Here is a 14,829-nt window from a genome sequence, read left to right as displayed (position 1 = left end):
TATATTTGCTTGTAATTGAGTGTTGTAATTGAATATTTGTGTGTGTGAGTGTATTGACTTGATCAAAAATATTGTTTTATTTTGAATATTAGCACAATGAAGTACCGTGCGATGGCACCATTCAAGATATAACAACTTAAATTATGCAATTTCATATTTAGCATAATGAAAGAAAATGGCGGCACAACCTTATGGTATTGATAGTACTTTACAAGTGATTTTAACTATATGGTCGCAATTTGGTATCTATTTTAAGTAACATTTACCTAAAATTAGTAGCTAAATCGACATAAAATCGACGACCTAAAGGTCTCCGTATAAGAAATAATTACGTCGCAAATACACCTAAAATGTCTTATTAGTACATTTGACCTATTGGTCAGACTTTGCAGTTAATTTTACCTAATATTTCGACCTATTTTCAACCATTAAGTCCCTGACTTCATGGTCCCCGTATAAGAAATAATTACGTCGCATATACACCTATAATGCCTTATTAGTACATTTGACCTATTGGTCAGGATTCGAAGTTAATATTACCTAATATTTCGACAGATTTTCAACCATCAAGTCCCTGACTTCATGGTCTCCGTATAAGAAATAATTACGTCGCATATACACCTAAAAGGCCTTATTAGTATATTTGACCTATTGGTCAGGGTACGAAGTTAATTTTACCTAGTAATTCGACTTATTTTCAACCATTAAGTCCGTGACTTCATAGTCCCCGTATAAGTAATAATTACGTCGCAAATACACCTAAAATACCTTATTAGTAGATTTGACCTATTGGTCAGGGTTTAAGGTTAATTTTACCTAATATTTTGCCTTATTTTCAACCCCTAAGTCCCTGACTTCATGGTGTATTTATGAAGTGAAATTTACGTTTTATTATCCCTATATTTTGACTTGGAAGTAAAAGTGTACAATACGTAAAATAATTGGTGACTTAGGACGTCATTTTCACTTAAATTGGTAAAATCTTCTTCGAGCCTAGGAAAAAATACTTAAAATGTTTGCTGGGAATTAGTTTATAAAAACCGGGCAAGTGCGAGTCGGACTCGCGCACGAAGGGTTCCGCACCACAATGCAAAAAAAAAAACAAAAAAGCAAAAAAAACGTTCACTCATCCAAGTACTGACCCCGCCCGACGTTGCTTAACTTTGGTCAAAAATCACGTTTGTTGTATGGGAGCCCCATTTAAATCTTTATTTTATTCTGTTTTTAGTATTTGTTGTTATAGCGGCATCATCTGTGAAAATTTCAACTGTCTAGCTATCACGGTTCGTGAGATACAGCCTGGTGACAGACGGACAGACGGACAGACGGACGGACGGACGGACGGACGGACAGCGAAGTCTTAGTAATAGGGTCCCGTTTTACCCTTTGGGTACGGAACCCTAAAAATGTCTGGGGTAGACAAATAAATTGCAGCTACCCGTTACCCGTCAATTTGAGTCGTCGTAGCGACTCATTATCAGACGCGTGTTACCACAGATCAATATAGGGTCAAATTATTTTAAGTACATCAATTTGTGCTTGTAGGTGAAGACGGACTCGAGGTACAGAGCAGACTTGAGAAATGGCGGCATAATGTTGGCCTGAAGATCAGCAGATCTAAAACTGAGCATATGTTCTGCGATTTCGGCGGTCTCTTCAGTTTCGCTGCCATGGAACTCGATGGCGTTACGTTGCCGGGCTGCTCCGACTTCAAGTACCTCGGTTCGCTAGTACAGTGCGATGGCGATATTGACCGTGATGTGAAAAACCGGATTAGCACAGGATGGATGAAATGGCGACAGGTCACGGGAACCATTTGCGACGCCCGAATGCCTCTTCGATTGAAGGGTAAAATTTATAAAACCATCATAAGACCTGTCGTCATGTATGGATCAGAGTGTTGGGCCCTAAAGGTGACGGATGAAAAGAGGTTGCATGTAGCGGAGATGAGAATGTTAAGATGGATGTGTGGTGTGACAAGAATGGATAGGATAAGGAATGAGTATATAAGAGGAAGCCTAAAAGTTGCACCCATAGTAGAAAAAGTAAGAGCGAATCGCCTAGCGTGGTACGGGCATGTGATGCGGAGGGATGAAAGTCATGTGACGAAAAATGGTATTACGAATGAATGTGGAGGGAAGTAATGGGAGAGGAAGACCGAGAAAAGGGTGGATGGACTGTGTGAGAGATGATATGAAGCGAACGCAAGTGAATGATGAGATGACGGGCGAGAGAGAGGTATGGAAGAAAAAGACATGCTGCGCCGACCCCAAATGAATGGGATAAGGGCAAGCGAATGATGATATTTTATTTGAGTTATTCAAAGCGGACCCACTGTGCCTGTCTCTGCCTTACACCGTTGTGGTGGATGTTAGTACCTACCTGTACGTTGTGTACCTAGTGTACTTGTACTACCGTAGTACCTTGAGTACCTACCTCATTTTTTTCTGTTCAAAATATGGTACTTCAAAACGGTCCCACTGTGTCTGTCTCTATCCTCTGTATCCTAGTTCGTCCTGATTATACACCTACGTAGGTATAAAGCAAGGCTTTGTCTATTATGACAACATGGCTGACGGAGGTGCGACGCTGTTCGGGCCAATTCTGTTTTTATAATTTGACACGGTTTTTATCTTATTTTGATACAACCTTGAGTGTCATCAGGCATCTCACATGCACTTATAAGTATGAGCGAAATGTCGTAGGCCGCGCACTGGACGTACACGATCGGCGGTGCGGCCAGCGGCAAATCAAAGCATTGCGTTTGACGAACGGCCTTGATTTGCCACCCATGGCAGGCGTGGCTCATTCCGCGATTTCGTCGCGTCGCTACAAGTACATGCGGTCATATGCGGCCCACACCAATTTTGGTGTGTAGCAATAGTTGCCGCGCACCGCTACGGAATGGACGCCGCCTCCTCGCGCTTGCGCTTGTATCTCTCGTAATAGACGCGTTTTGTTAGAGAGTGAACCTTCTGTACCCAGTACTATTATTTATTCTGTGCACATGGCGACGAAGCAGCAAGAGCCGCTAACTCTGATTAGTGCTCACGGTCAAGGTCGTATCAAAATAAGATGAAAACCGTTTCGATTTGTGAAAACAGAATTGGCGTCCTATTCTGTAAACTTCTTCGTTGTAAAGTCGACGTTAGAGATATAGCTTCTGCCTTATGACTGGGGCGTAAGGTATAAAATTGTAAGCTTTGACAGTCATTGTTTTAGTTTTAAGTAGTTTTAAATAGTAACAAGATTAGTTTCAACTTTGCGTAACTAACTATAGGTTAACGCAAAGAGAGGTAAGTACCTACTATTTAGATACTTAGGTATTTACTCCTAGACAATAGCTGAATAAGGTATAAAATTACTTATTCATTTGAATGCTCTTTAGTAAATAATTTCAGAACCAGTGAGATCATTAATTTCTGATATTGAATCAATAATGGGTATAAATTTTCCAATAATTATTCATTGACGCGGTTATACAATCAAAAACCAATATACTTGCAAATGATGAGTCTTTTCAAAAGGGCTTATTTATTTATGAACACCATACAGAAATAAGCCATTTTGAAAATACAGGATGTTTGGCAAACGATGTACCAAACACCCTGTATACTCCTCAAACGATATAAATAGTTCCTTTGGGACATATTTATTTGCAGATAAAGTTTTTCTTAGTTTTATAAATCTAAAAGTTAGTTAGGTTACCAGTAGGTAAGTCCATTTGAGCCCCACATTTAGTTAAAATTGTAGTAGCTTATTTTTTTTTTCTGAAGGTATGTTATATTTCTTAAACCTACAACTTGTTGCTACGGAGGAGCGGGGCTTCCAGAGGGGCTACCGCGAAAACCGAAATTCGCAAATTGCGGGGATCTTTCTCTTTTACTCCAATGAAGGCTTAATTAGAGTAACAGAGAAAAATCTCCACAATTTGCGAACTTCGATTTTCGCGGTTATAGCCCAGGCCCCGTGCATGAACTATAGGGGGCAGCATAGGAGCCGTCAGATTTTTGCACGAGGCGTAAATGTGTCGTTTATACTTCCGATATAGCCCACAAGATGGCAGAACCGACACAAGGAAACGTATCGATAAGAACGGTAGATGGTAGCACTTGCTTTGGCAATGTACAGGTGCACATATGTTTCCGATTCAGGCCAGAAGATGGCAGACCCATCAACGCGCACGGTCCCTATACACGTATAAATAAATAAATAAAGTAATTATTATAGGACATTCTTACACAGATCGACTAAGTCCCACAGTAAGCTCAAGAAGGCTTGTGTTGTGGGTACTCAGACAACGATATATATAATATACAAATAATACTTAAATACATAGAAAACACCCATGACTCAGGAACAAATATCTGTATCATCATACAAATAAATGCCCTTACTGGGATTCGAACCCAGGACCATCGGCTTCGCAGGCAGGGTCACTACCCACTAGGCCAGACCGGTCGTCAATACGTCAATACGGACGTATAATATACTTAATAGGAAGTCGCAGCCTGTTACCTTGTAATTTAACATTAATTAATGTAATCAATATTATTAATCTTTCATGAAACGCATTAAATGAGTTTCCGAATAAAAATTATACTAAATACCTAAATTAAGAAAAGCTTGCCCTTGTCGATTCTACTTCTGCCTGAGAAACCATGAATAACTTCCCGAATGTAACCTCACATAAACTACGACTCGAGGAGTCTTAACTAGTCTCTCTTCCTGACTGAGACGTAAGGCTCCGCTTATCTAGGGTTGCCATACGGCACTAAGAAAATGAATTAGATTTCTACTAGACTTCAACAAATTACGATACGGATAATTTAACCTCTTAACCGCCAGCAATTTTTGGTCGAGCGTGCTCGTATTGCCACCGACAGTAATTGTACCACGCAGAGTAAGGTTGCCATAGTTACGGGAGTTATAAATGTGCTGTAAAAATCAAATCCGATCTTTGTCTTATTTATCAGACTGTGGCGAAATGAGCTGGATATGTAATGTCTTATATATCAGACTCTGGCGGTTAAAGGGTTAAAGATATTTGTAAGATAGATATGTCAAATTTGACGTTTCCGCGATTCTGAAGGTTCTCTTGAACGATTTCGACTAGGTATGACTTAGATATCCAAGTCACATCTAGTCGATATCTAATGTAGATCTAGTTGATCTCTAAATCGTCTCAAGATCTTGTGATTATCTCGAAATCCGAATAGGCCTGTAACTTTCTTACAGATGTAGTGCATAATTCTTTTCCATCGTTTTTTCACGGAAACTTACGGACGTGTCTTGCTATATCAGTCAGTCTTGGTACAAAAAGTGAGGTTGACTGAAATAGCATGACAAATATGAACGTTTCCGTAAAAATACAAGGGAAAACAATTATACACTACATCTGTAACATGTATCGTACAGTCGCTATCAGATATATCGGAGCTGCCAAGGTGCTCAAAAATATCTGAACACGCGCTCTAGCGCCTTGAAAATAGAGGCGAGTTCAGATATTTGTGGGCACCTTGGCCGCTCCGATATATCTGATGGCGACTGTACATCGTATTCTAAGGAAGAAGAACAATCGTTGATAGAAAACGTGAATCGAAACCATAATCGAAACTTACCTAAGTATAGAAATAGTCAAATAATGTTTCGTAGCATCTGTCATTCTGGGGTTTTACTCTATTACTCAGACTACACTGTCCGTCTGTCTATCTGTCTGTCACCAGGTAGTAAGCAGAACCGTGATATCTGGACAGTCGAAATTTTCACAGATGATGTATTTCTGTTGCCGCTATATCAACCAATACTAAAAAGTACGGAACCCTCGGTGGGCGATTATTTTTCTTTTCGTTTGGCGTTTGTCCAGGGCGTGTCCCGTAACCCCCTTATTCATAAACGCGCTACAAACTTCATAATCAACTACTGAACGGATTTTCATGCGGTTTTCACCTATTAATAGAGCGATTCTTGAGGAAGGTTTGTGTATGTGTTAACCCGTTCGAAGCCGGGGCGTGTCGCTAATATTTAATACAAAGGATTTCGAAAATTGGTTCTGGCAACCCTCCCGCTTATCGCAAGAAATGTTAGAGCCCGTGTGGGGCCCTTAAGCTGTTTTCGTGAGCGATATCGATCTTACCACCCGACTGAGCTGAGAGCCTAATCGCCTTAATAACCAGTTATTAATTGTTACTCGCATTCATACATTTGTAAGCACTTGAGGGGATAAGGATTAATAGATGAACATACATTGTTTTGCGATAAGAACAAAAATGCTGCTAAAATGATTAAGCCTTGGTCGCTGAGTAGGTTAGAAATCTTAAAGATTAGCGTTGAGAACATTTATTTAGGGCTCTTATAAATAAGATAAAACTGGATTATTTTAATCTACGCAAAATTGTAGGATTAATTACAGGGCATAACACATAACACACTAAACAAACACCTACATAATGTGGGTAAAACAGACAGCCCCATGTGCAGAGCGTGCATGGAAGAAGAAGAAACAGCAATACATATACTCCTACACTGTAAAGAACTAGAAGTATACCTGTACGGTTACCATCAGTTTGTCACTGACATAAACGCCGTCGAGAACGTAATTTACTTTCTATACATCTCGCTCGCACTCGCATATTAGTGCAAACGGGATGTATAGAAAGTAAATTACGTTCTCAACGGCGTTTATGTCAGTAACAAACTGATGGTAACCGTACAGGAACCAATACCTAGGGTCTCAGTGCACACTGAAGAAGGCAGTTAGCAACCTGAAGATACTGCTAGGTTTCATGGAGGAGCTGGGGTGGCTAGAGTAGTGCTGCCTCGTTTTCACGCAAAATAGGCACATTATTAGGCATAATGGTTGTCAACTTGCGGAAAATGCCCAGTATAATTAACTAACTAACAGGGTTATTTTAGGGCTACTGAAACCGCAAGTCCGAAAAGTAGATTATTAAATAGAACCAAGTTTAGTTTTTGGAAATACCCTTTTTACAAATTCAGGTAAACTCAACATAGAAACACTTACATATACTCTCATTTTCCTTATCGAGATTAAATGATTCATAACTCTTGGATACTCGTAAATGACGTAGCCATAATTTCCGTGTATACAACACCATATATGTACTTCATAGATACATGTATTAATGACACCATATTTTATAGATTTACGCCAACAGGACACATTTTTTCTCACCACTATTTGCCCTTGCCGGAACCGGGGCGAGCTACATTAACCCCGCAATATAACAAAAGACAGATGGCCGTTGGTCCGGACATGAAAGACAGGCAAAGGAGTAAAGAAATGTCAGACTAACAGATTCATACAAATATTAGGTAAGTACAGATGGAGTTCAGTCATAAATTCCATATTTCCTTTTTAAAAGCAAAAATATATAGGAAAATATTTTGATTATTAGTTGCAATAAGCTAACAAACAGGCAACATTGTATTAATGTATTTTGTATTACATAATAGTACCTGCAGATGTATTGTTTTCCATCGTATTTTCTCGGAAACGTTCGTGTTTGTCATGCTACTTCAGTCAACCTCAGTACTTTTTGAGTACAGACTGACTGAAATAGACACGTTCGTACGTTTCCGTGAAAATACGATGGAAAACAATACATCTGTAGGTACTTATATGTAGGTATGTAACACATTAATTCAATGTTGCCTGTCTGTTAGCTCATTGCAAGTCAATATCAAAATATTTTCCTGTTTATTTTTGTTTTTAAAAAGGAAGGATGCATTTTATCATTATGTTGTAAATCGCCTGTGTCGTGTGAGTTCTATCAAAGGTACAGTCAAGGAATTTAAATTCCGACCCATTTCGTTTTTTGTCACAGTGACAATCAATATGAAAGCCGCTAGAGACCTCATACGGTTGTCACTGTGACAAAGTACGAAATGGGTCGGAATTTAAATTCCTTGACTGTACTTGAGAAATATACTTACTTTTAAAAATCTCACCTTCATTTAAAATTTACTTTTGTGTTTTTACTTCTATAACATCGGCTCGATAAGTTAGGCTGAACTGAAAAGTTAACTATAAATACAATATTTTAGCACATAGTTAGTTAAGTACTTATCCGCTACTTCTTACATCGGTAGAACAAAATATTTTTCATCACACTCGCTCAGTAAATGTGAAATTGCACGCAGGTTTAGCGGGAGTTATAGAAAAAGCGTTCTCCCTAGGGAGTTATGAAGTTTCTAGTGCCATAATTAACAGTTTTTTGTCTTTATACTTAATTTTTGTATCCCAAGTGTGATGAAAAACATTGTGTGTAACTCGGGGCGTAATAATATTGCAAACTCGAGTCTATAAATCGCTCCGGCAAGCCGTCGGGATTTAACTTACTCTCGTTTGCAATATTCAACTTACGCCCCATGTTGCACAATGTACTATTGTTACTCTGGCATTTCCCCGCTCTTGTCTGAAGTCCGAACATGAAAAGACAGAGGGCAATCAGTGTCCAGCGGAGTGGAAGTCCACTGTGTCGAACTTTCACGAATATTAGTGCCCTATTGGCTCGTGTACAATTTTATATGGGTGTTCTTTTAACCTTGAAGTGCTAGTTAAAATACAAAGTTTGTACAATTGTGAGCTAGATGGCGTTACTAACTCAAACCCCCATTTTTTGGATAATGACGTTATGTTTCTCAAGGAGCGAATGTATGGTATTTTTAGGGTTCCGTACCCAAAGGGTAAAACGGGACCCTATTACTAAGACTTCGCTGTCCGTCCGTCCGTCCGTCCTTCTGTCACCAGGCTGTATCTCACGAACCGTGATAGCTAGACAGTTGAAATTTTCACAGATAATGTATTTCTGTTGCCGCTATAACAACAAATACTAAAAACAGAAAAAAATAAATATTTAAATGGGGCTCCCGTTTAAATCTTTATTTTTTGTTTGTTGTAACAAAAGTGATTTTTGACCAAAGTTAAGCAAGGTCGGGAGTGGTCAGTACTTGGATGGGTGACCGTTTTTTTTTGCTTTTTTTTTGTTTTTTTTTGTGTCTTTTTGCATTATGATACGGAACCCTTCGTGCGCGAGTCCGACTCGCACTTGCCCGGTTTTTTTAGATTTGATCTTATTTTGTTACGACCTTGAACATTACTCAAGCTGATTGAAATAAAAGTCGTGTGTGATGGCTCCTCTACACGATGGGCCAGCGCCGGCCACTCCAAGGGACGCAGCCATGCGGTATAATGAGATAGCAATATCACTTGCTCCCTCTAACGCATAAATGCGTCCCTTGGAGTGGTGGCGCTGGCCCATCGTGTAGAGGCGCCATGAAATGCGCGCCAATAACCAAGACGATTCGCAGTCATGTCAAAACCATAAAAACATATATTAGAATCGATGAACGGGTTGTCTGGGAATAACTTTTCTATACGAACTTCCAACGCTCATATGTTTTTTTCTTATGTAGATGTATGTAGTTTTTAATATTGACTGATATTAAATTTTTTAAACTTCCTAAGAAAAAACCCATCTAAAACATACCTTCTCTCCATCTCCAACCAACGTCTGCCAATAAATAACTCATGGGAAATAATTGGAGGCGTATTGCCACTGGATGGAGGGGAGCGAAGATAATGGGGTATTACGTAAAGACGGCGATTAAAGGATTATTGTACCATTCCCGGCGCGCTACGGAAAAAGGTACTTTTGCTAGTGTTGGCACAGAATAACCTCGTGCCGCCCACCATACAAAATTATAGCCTAGGAAATTAGAATCTTGTTGTATTTTCAATTGGGTTCATTTTCATTTGTTCGAAAATTTTACGAGACAAATGAAATGCTACCTACGGGTTGTACTCCTGGAGTCCCGGCAGAAGTGAAAACTCAATGACACTGTAACAGTTTTTCGATCAGGTCACGTGTCTGTCTTACGAAGCGTCTTACGTCTTACGCTTTCGCGAGTTTAACATTTTTTCCCCATCACAAAAAGTGCACAGCGCCGCTAAAGAAGTTTTCACTTCAAAAAATAATTAAATAGGCGCAATAGGCCCATAGTTGCATTTACCTCGACCTTACCTAATTAGACCTTATGCCTTTTGTAATAAGGTCCACCGATGTACAGTTAAGAGTGATGCTGTTTGTAGCTATGCAATATGTTTACAAACCACTGTTTTCGCGGACCACTAAATTCTCGTGAAGTTAACGTATACGACAGCAACTCGTTACAAGTTAGTAACACTGCATACAAACCATTTACAACCGGTTAGAGTCATTGCAATGTACTGTGTGAGTTGGATTCAAAACGTTTTGTGCAATTTGGTTTCTCTCACAAGTCCAGTAAGATGCTGTTTAACAAAAATGTATCAACCCACATGTCGTGGGGTCCGACCTCCGTGGCGACCCCACGACTGACTGACTGGCTGACTGACATACATATTTGGAACTACGGATATTTAATTTCAAAATTATACATGACAACTACAGGACAAAATCATATCAGTTCGCGACAGACGGCCAGACAGACTAGACTGTTCACCACATTGTTTTTGCAGTAAAATGTCAACTTTAGCCGACTGAATTGCCGCAGGAAACGTCGAAATATTTATTTTATTAAGAAAGAAATTTCTAAGCAGGGGGTCAATTATCTCTCCAACTCAATGTAAGTACATCAAGATGGTCTAGTAAATACTGGTCCAAGTGGGTCCAACAAAGATAACAAATAACGTATAATGGCATTTTTGATAATTAAAGATTCTTCACGAGATAAAATAAGTTATTTCAAGGTAGAGTCTGAACATTAGGTAGCTACTTAGTAACGCAGCGTAGTACGTAGGCGAACAACACGCGAACGCGAAGCGAAGCGATGCAGCGCGGGGTGAATCAATCCTTTGATACCTATAGAAGTGGCCTACGTGGGCGATCTCGTTGCGAACGCGAACGCCTTGGGCCCGCCGCGACGCGCCGGCTCACATTCACGAATTGTTCACTTACGTATTTACGACGTAGTGTAAGAATAATCGAGTCTTAAAACTAAAAAAACCTTTTTACAAGATAACGTTGCTGACAAATCACAATTACCTGGAATTTTGTAAGAATATCGCCTCTTTTCGGATGGAACGGAAATAGAATTCGGATCACCTGCCGCATGTACAATCCTCGATAATAAATAATTCACATTCCCGCGCTAGGGCGTCCCATTTTGCCGGCGTGAAGGATAGGAGCCAGCGGAATAAAATATGACAATATCAATGAAGAAGGAGAAGGTCAATGTGGAAAAGACCGTTCATAAGGGAAGACTGTCTACAATCTCTTTCGTCGCTTTTAACTCTTGCGATTACAGATGGTCGGTAGAGAAGGTCTTCCTTTCTGACTGTGTCGTACCTACGTACGTATACAAGAACAAGTGTTCTTGCTTGGCGTTGACCAGAATTTGGAAGTATAGTTATTTTTTTACACGCACGCTTGTGTGCGTGTGCATAATCAGATTAGACTTTTATAGTATTCTTTTCTAAAAAGATATGATTTCTGACAACTAGTCTTCAACTTTTTTTAATAAAGGAGTCGTTTTATTGGTCTTGTCCAGATATACAGGGACATATGGCTCTTAGAATGAATGAACTGTCACGGTCTTATGCGGTCTCCTCATCCTTCTCCTTCCAGCCAAGAGCGGCTTTACCAAGCCGAGTTTTTATTATTAAAACAAAATGTGTGACCGCGTTCGCTCAAAACTTGCAACATTTCATCCCCTCAGCTCACAAATTATATCGGAACCGTTCGCCGACACTGCCTTCCCGTCAAAGACAAGCATTAAAATAGCTAGAATAAAATATAGCTATTTTAGCTAGAATAAAACAACGGCACTTGAAGCTTCAATGCAAAGCTTCTTTGCAAAGGACAAAGAGTCTAAGACATCTTTGTAAGTGTTGCCTGTACAAAGTGCTTATTATTAAATAAATAAATATTATAGGGACATTCTTACACAAATTGACTAAGTCCCACGGTAAGCTCGTAAGACGGCTTGTGTTGTAGGTACTCAGACAACGATATATATAATATACAAATACTTAAATACCTAGAAAACATCCATGACTCAGGAACAAATATCTGTGCTCATCACACAAATAAATGCCCTTACTGAGATTGGAACCCAGGACCATCGGCTTCACTACCCACTAGGCCAGACCGGTCGTATTTAGTAGAAGTTTGTGATTTTTGAAATATACCCTTTTTAAAAGTCCATATTTCTGATTTAATCATCGAACGTCCAGGCGCATTGGGCAAATTAATTTGATATAATTTGACATTTATTCGCGCGAAGTGACTGTCTAACAGATTAATTAATTAAAATTTGTTTCCATCCATCCGCTTCATAACTTTAAGTCTGCCTTCAAGGAGATGAGAGAAAATGTGCGAGAATCAAGAGAAGAGATGTCGATTACAATTAATGCTATTGGTTGTCATTTAATACGGCATTATTATCTAAAAGTGTTTTTGGAATGGCATCAAGAATTTTCAATATTTTACCAAACAACATTTTAGATACAGATAACATAAAACTATTTAAGAAACGCAACCTTCAAATCAAGAGTGAACAGGCACCTTCTGGGCGAGCTCGCTCCATCGTAGGCCACGTCTACGTTTCGGCTAGTATAGTCTGTGGCCATGAGTAAGCCCATTCATAATAAAAAAAAAAAGTCTGTTTACATTCTTATCAAACAAAGCGTATACTCCATTGACGAATATAAAAGAGACAATAATTTAATTTGTTTTACAACAACTTTGCCCCCTTGTAAAACAATAGTTATTTGTTTTACAAGGGGGCAAAGTTGTTGTTTAAACGCTCGTGCTAATATTGATACCCGAGCAAGCGAAAGATTCCAAAATGGAATCTTGAGCGTTGCGAGGGTTTCAAAGCACGAGGGTTAAACAAAATTTGCCCCCGAGTGAAACACAACATTTTTCACCATACCAACCCTAAGCAAATATTAAATGTAAAATATCAAACAAAATCAAACCAAATCAAATCCAAATGAATGTTATTAAATATTTATCATCCAAAATCATCATTTAAAAGTCAATTCTACCAGCAAACATAAGAAAACAACTCAAAATGTGCATTTGATTACTTTGCCTCACATGTGAATAAAATGCAACTTTGCTATTAGTTATTGACGTGCAAAGTTAGCCTTTCCGAGCTGGTGTGGTGAAAATAACTATTAACTAATGAAATATTTATTTAATGTTTAGACATAGTGATACTAAGTAATTAATTGTAACACCTATGTACCTATGTTTAACAAATAAAAATATTGATTGATTGATTGATTCCCGCATATGACTTCTCATCTCCGCCTCAGTGGAAAGGCAGCCTGAAGCAACTTACTAAAATACGCTGATTTCTAATATGCCATATAGACGCTTGTCACACAAATTTTCAAATACTGCGACGGTGTTTGAGTGAAACAGCGCTATGTATATCCAAATCCATATTATGCGCTGATTACCGTCATGGCATCAGTAAGTAGGTAATACGAGTAGTAGGTAATTTCATATAGCTAGTTTGTTACTTCACGACACCTTGCACTTTGAGACTATGCGCTGAAACTTGGCACAGTTGATTGTTAGCTGGTCTTGAGCAGATACAGACCGGGAGCCGTCGAGAGCCACGTCCCATTTAGTGGGGGGGAGGGGGAGAAGTTCGACGCCGCCGCGCTTCACTTGGAGCAGCATTTCTCTAAAACTATCCCTATTAGGGCATGTGATATATCATTGTCGGATAAATTAAGGATGAGAAATCTAGTTTTGGAACTAAAACAATGCACTTTCTAACAAAAAAAAAGCGTAAAGTAGAAAAGACTAAAAAACGTATTTGTGATTTTTTCATAATTACCAATTTTTTTTTAAGTGTAGCAGGAATCTGAAAACAATAAATACAGTTGTAAAGCTACACTTATTACGTTTAAGAAAATATATAGTTTATTATACAAAACTGTCGATAAATGGGAGATAAAAAATAATAATAAGCGTGGGTCAGAGTGATCTCAATACTAAATACGATGAATGTTTGAAAGTTACTTATAATTTGTTCTACAATCGTTTATTTTTTTAAGTTTTTCGTAAATAACTCGTAAACGGTAGCCCACAGCAAAAAATAACCTGTTACGTAAATAATCTGTTTCAGATTTCTTATAAAATGAGTGCTACTGTTTTTCGCCACAATCAATATTAAAAAAAATATTGAAGGGAGAAAATAAATACATAGGTCCCCTTTTTTAGTCATTCGTAAATAACTCGTAAACGTTGGCTAATAGCAAAAAATTTTTTAGTTGGTGAATAATTAGCATAAAATTATTTATATAAAAGGTTATTAAAACTTTTTGGCTAGGATCAATATTAAAAACGATATTAAAGAGAGAAGATAAATTCTAAGGTCCCCTTTTTAAATATTGATCCTAGCCAAAAAGTTTGAATAACCTTTTTTGTAGGAAATTTTATGCTAATTATTCATGTATAAATATATTTTTTGCTATTGGCCATCCTTTACGAGTTATTTACGAATGACTAAAAAAGGGGACCTTAGTATTTATTTTCTCCCTTCAATATTTTTTTTTAATATTGATCTTAGCGAAAAATAGTAGCACTTACTTTATAAGAAATCTGAAACAGATTATTTACGTAAAAGATTATTTTTTGCTGTGGGCTACCGTTTACGAGTTATTTACGAAAAACTAAAAAAAATAAACGATTGTAGAACAAATTATAAGTAACTTTCCGACATTCATAGTATTTTGTATTGAGATCACTCTGACCCACGCTTAATATTATTTTTTATCTCCCATTTATCAAAAGTTTTGTATAA

At 38.3% G+C, this 14,829-nt stretch overlaps 1 long non-coding RNA gene across 2 annotated transcripts in view; it reads left to right on the top strand.

The window, feature by feature from the left end:
* The window catches only part of LOC134670423 (uncharacterized), an 81,309-nt gene extending 69,149 nt beyond the window's left edge, over nucleotides 1-12,160 (top strand). The window contains exons 1-2 of one of the 2 annotated variants that reach the window (XR_010099054.1): nucleotides 4,226-4,289; nucleotides 12,000-12,160. This is a non-coding gene — a long non-coding RNA (uncharacterized LOC134670423). Of the gene's footprint in view, nucleotides 1-4,225; nucleotides 4,290-11,999 lie in introns of those variants that run through there. The other variant, XR_010099055.1, reaches the window with a different exon arrangement.
* The last annotated feature ends 2,669 nt before the right edge of the window (nucleotides 12,161-14,829 follow it).

Source organism: Cydia fagiglandana, chromosome 13 (genome assembly GCF_963556715.1).
Source record: "Cydia fagiglandana chromosome 13, ilCydFagi1.1, whole genome shotgun sequence".
Lineage (NCBI taxonomy): Eukaryota > Metazoa > Arthropoda > Insecta > Lepidoptera > Tortricidae > Cydia > Cydia fagiglandana.
Note: the sequence above shows the minus strand (reverse complement) of the source record. Positions and strands in the feature narration are given on the sequence as shown.